The sequence below is a fragment of the Nerophis lumbriciformis genome, unplaced genomic scaffold (assembly GCF_033978685.3).
Source record: "Nerophis lumbriciformis unplaced genomic scaffold, RoL_Nlum_v2.1 HiC_scaffold_43, whole genome shotgun sequence".
NCBI classification, from domain to species: Eukaryota; Metazoa; Chordata; class Actinopteri; order Syngnathiformes; family Syngnathidae; genus Nerophis; species Nerophis lumbriciformis.
In genome coordinates, this window is record NW_027316585.1 from 254,877 (window position 1) to 260,000 (window position 5,124).

Sequence of the window (5,124 nt, forward strand, 5' to 3'; positions counted from 1 at the left end):
CGGCGGGACTTGTGGGACTCGAACCTGGGTGTGATTTTGGACCAAATTCGGGACTTTTGCCCACTTTCCCAACTTTTCTTCCCAATCACAGTGCGCCTTTGCTGGGTGCGTCGTGGACATTGTAGGCACCCCGGAACCCTGGTGGAACGCGGCGGGACTTGTGGGACTCGAACCTGGGTGTGCTTTTGGATCAAATTCGGGACTTTTGCCCACTTTCCCAACTTTTCTTCCCAATCACAGTGCGCCTTTGCTGGGTGCGTTGTGGACATTGTAGGCACCCCGGAACCCTGGTGGAACGCGGCGGGACTTGTGGGACTCGAACCTGGGTGTGACTTTGGACCAAATTCGGGACTTTTGCCCACTTTCCCAACTTTTCTTCCCAATCACAGTGCGCCTTTGCTGGGTGCGTCGTGGACATTGTAGGCACCCCGAGACACTGGTGGAACGCGGCGGGACTTGTGGGACTCGAACCTGGGTGTGATTTTGGACCAAATTCGGGACTTTTGCCCACTTTCCCAACTTTTCTTCCCAATCACAGTGCGCCTTTGCTGGGTAAGTTGTGGACATTGTAGGCACCCCGGAACCCTGGTGGAACGCGGCGGGACTTGTGGGACTCGAACCTGGGTGTGATTTTGGACCAAATTCGGGACTTTTGCCCACTTTCCCAACTTTTCTTCCCAATCACAGTGCGCCTTTGCTGGGTGCGTTGTGGACATTGTAGGCACCCCGAGACACTGGTGGAACGCGGCGGGACTTGTGGGACTCGAACCTGGGTGTGATTTTGGACCAAATTCGGGACTTTTGCCCACTTTCCCAACTTTTCTTCCCAATCACAGTGCGCCTTTGCTGGGTAAGTTGTGGACATTGTAGGCACCCCGGAACCCTGGTGGAACGCGGCGGGACTTGTGGGACTCGAACCTGGGTGTGATTTTGGACCAAATTCGGGACTTTTGCCCACTTTCCCAACTTTTCTTCCCAATCACAGTGCGCCTTTGCTGGGTGCGTCTTAGGCATTGTAGGCACCCCGGAACCCTGGTGGAACGCGGCGGGACTTGTGGGACTCGAACCTGGGTGTGATTTTGGACCAAATTCGGGACTTTTGCCCACTTTCCCAACTTTTCTTCCCAATCACAGTGCGCCTTTGCTGGGTGCGTTGTGGACATTGTAGGCACCCCGAGACACTGGTGGAACGCGGCGGGACTTGTGGGACTCGAACCTGGGTGTGATTTTGGACCAAATTCGGGACTTTTGCCCACTTTCCCAACTTTTCTTCCCAATCACAGTGCGCCTTTGCTGGGTGCGTTGTGGACATTGTAGGCACCCCGGAACCCTGGTGGAACGCGGCGGGACTTGTGGGACTCGAACCTGGGTGTGATTTTGGACCAAATTCGGGACTTTTGCCCACTTTCCCAACTTTTCTTCCCAATCACAGTGCGCCTTTGCTGGGTGCGTTGTGGACATTGTAGGCACCCCGAGACACTGGTGGAACGCGGCGGGACTTGTGGGACTCGAACCTGGGTGTGATTTTGGACCAAATTCGGGACTTTTGCCCACTTTCCCAACTTTTCTTCCCAATCACAGTGCGCCTTTGCTGGGTAAGTTGTGGACATTGTAGGCACCCCGAGACACTGGTGGAACGCGGCGGGACTAAGTTCCAAGAGGGCGTTTTTGCCCCCCCTCCAAACTCCCTCTCTTTGTTTATAGTGCATATTTTCTGCTGGATCTACTCTCTATTTACTCCAAGGAAAAAAACTAGCCGGTCGCGGCAAATTTTTACAATCGGTCGCCAAACTACGGCACGAGGGCCGAACGCGGTACGCCGGCGTCCAAGATACGGCCCGGGGATTTTTTTGATTTTTTGGGCTTTTTTTGATTTTTTTGGACATGTTGGGCATCCCAGGACTCGGGTGCGACTGCAGGACGTGTGGGGCTCTAACCTGGGTGTGGTTTTTGGTCATTTTTCCGGACTTTTGCCCACTTTTCCAACTTTTCTTCCCAATCACAGTGCGCCTTTGCTGGGTGCGTTTTGGGCATGTGGGGGGCACCTCGGACTCGGGTGGGACGCGGCGGGACTTGTGGCACTCGTACCTGTGTGTGATTTTTGATCATTTTGTGGACTTTCCCCCAGACACTCTCCACTTGTCTACCCCACTTCCCCTGTGACTTTGCTGGGGGGGCGTTTCCCCGCTGTCATTTGTAGTGTAAGGGTTACTTTTCTTTTTTTTCTGTCTGAAAATAGGGCCCCAAAAGGCCTCACACTCCCCGGGAAGACCTGATGGACGCCTCGGCGTCACTGAAACAGGCCAATCTGTCTGAAAATATGGCCCACGAAAGGCCTCACATTCCCCGGGAAGACCTGATGGACGCCCCGGCGTCACCGAAATACGGCAAACTGTCTGAAAATAGGGGCTCCAAGTGTTCCCCACTCTTTCTGGCCCACAAAAGGCCTCTCATTCCCCGGGAACACCTGTAGGACTCCCCGGCGTCAAGGAAATACGCCAAACCGTCTGAAAATAGGGGCCCAAAAGAACTGGAAATGATGCCTTTAATTTGGGGGGTGATGTCTATAATTATGGGGGTGCATTGGAGGCGGGAGTCCACTGGAGGGCTCCACACCGTCTGAATATAGGGCCCCAAAAGGCCTGGAATTAATGTATTTAATTTGGGGGGTGCATTTGCAGCGGGAGTCCACCGGAGGGCTCCATTTCCCCACTCTTTTGTTGACATATGGCCACAAAAGGCCTCTCATTCCCCGGGAAGACCTGATGGACGCCCCGGCGTCACCGAAATAAGCCAAACTGTCTGAAAATAGGGGCTCCAAGGGTTCCCCACTCTTTCTGGCCCACAAAAGGCCTCTCATTCCCCGGGAACACCTGTAGGACTCCCCGGCGTCAAGGAAATACGCCAAACTGTCTGAAAATAGGGCCCCAAAAGAACTGGAAATGATGCCTTTAATTTGGGGGGTGATGTCTTTAATTTGGGGGGTGCATTGGAGGCGGGAGTCCACTGGAGGGCTACACACCGTCTGAATATAGGGCCCCAAAAGGCCTGGAATTAATGTATTTAATTTGGGGGGTGCATTTGCAGCGGGAGTCCACCGGAGGGCTCCATTTCCCCACTCTTTTGTTGACATATGGCCACAAAAGGCCTCTCATTCCCCGGGAAGACCTGATGGACGCCCCGGCGTCACCGAAATAAGCCAAACTGTCTGAAAATAGGGGCTCCAAGGGTCCCCCACTCTTTCTGGCCCACAAAAGGCCTCTCATTCCCCGGGAACACCAAAAGAACTGGAAATAATGTGTTTAATTCAGGGTGCATTTGCAGCGAGTGTCCACCAGAGGGCTCCAATTCCCCAGCTATAGTCCTGGTACTCTAAAATGATGGCACTTAGTCAAATTTCCGCCTTTTTTTGATGACTTCCAACTAGGAGAGGGACTAATTTTGAGTTCCGGACCCGGGTGGAGAACCATAGCAGGTCGGCCTTCTTAAAGGGAAATGCTCCTAGGCACTTAGTCAAATTTACGCCTTTTTTTTGGACTTCCAGCGAGGAGAGGGACTAATTTTGCTTTCCGCACCCGGGTGGAGAACCATAGCAGGTCAGCCTTCTTAAAGGGACATCCTCCTAGGCACTTAGTCAAATTTCCGCCTTTTTTTTGGACTTCCAGCGAGGAGAGGGACTAATTTTGCTTTCCGCACCCGGGTGGAGAACCATAGCAGGTCAGCCTTCGTAAAGGGACATCCTCCTAGGCACTTAGTCAAATTTACGCCTTTTTTTTGGACTTCCAGCGAGGAGAGGGACTAATTTTGCTTTCCGTACCCGGGTGGAGAACCATAGCACGTCGGCCTTCTTAAAGGGAAATGCTCCTAGGCACTTAGTCAAATTCACGCCTTTTTTTTGGACTTCCAGCGAGGAGAGGGACAATTTGGCGTTCCTGACCCAGGTGGAGAACCATAGCAGGTCGGCCTTCTTAAAGGGAAATGCTCCTAGACACTTAGTCAAATTTACACCTTTTTTTTTTGGACTTCCAGCGAGGAGAGGGACAATTTTGCTTTCCTGACCCAGGTGGCGAACCATAGCACGTCGGCCTTCTTAAAGGGACATCCTCCTAGGCACTTAGTCAAATTCACGCCTTTTTTTTGGACTTCCAGCGAGGAGAGGGACAATTTGGCGTTCCTGACCCAGGTGGAGAACCATAGCAGGTCGGCCTTCTTAAAGGGACATGCTCCTAGGCACTTAGTCAAATTTACGCCTTTTTTTTGGACTTCCAGCGAGGAGAGGGACAATTTTGCGTTCCTGACCCAGGTGGAGGACCATAGCACGTCGGCCTTCTTAAAGGGACATCCTCCTAGGCACTTAGTCAAATTTACACCTTTTTTTGGACTTCCAGCGAGGAGAGGGACAATTTTGCTTTCCTGACCCAGGTGGAGAACCATAGCAGGTCGGCCTTCTTAAAGGGACATCCTCCTAGGCACTTAGTCAAATTCACGCCTTTTTTTTGGACTTCCAGCGAGGAGAGGGACAATTTTGCGTTCCTGACCCAGGTGGAGAACCATAGCACGTCGGCCTTCTTAAAGGGACATCCTCCTAGGCACTTAGTCAAATTTACGCCTTTTTTTTGGACTTCCAGCGAGGAGAGGGACTAATTTTGCTTTCCGTACCCGGGTGGAGAACCATAGCAGGTCAGCCTTCTTAAAGGGACATCCTCCTAGGCACTTAGTCAAATTCACGCCTTTTTTTTGGACTTCCAGCGAGGAGAGGGACTAATTTTGCTTTCCGTACCCGGGTGGAGAACCATAGCACGTCGGCCTTCTTAAAGGGACATCCTCCTAGGCACTTAGTCAAATTTACGCCTTTTTTTTGGACTTCCAGCGAGGAGAGGGACTAATTTTGCTTTCCGTACCCGGGTGGAGAACCATAGCAGGTCAGCCTTCTTAAAGGGACATCCTCCTAGGCACTTAGTCAAATTCACGCCTTTTTTTTGGACTTCCAGCGAGGAGAGGGACTAATTTTGCTTTCCGTACCCGGGTGGAGAACCATAGCACGTCGGCCTTCTTAAAGGGAAATGCTCCTAGGCACTTAGTCAAATTCACGCCTTTTTTTTGGACTTCCAGCGAGGAGAGGGA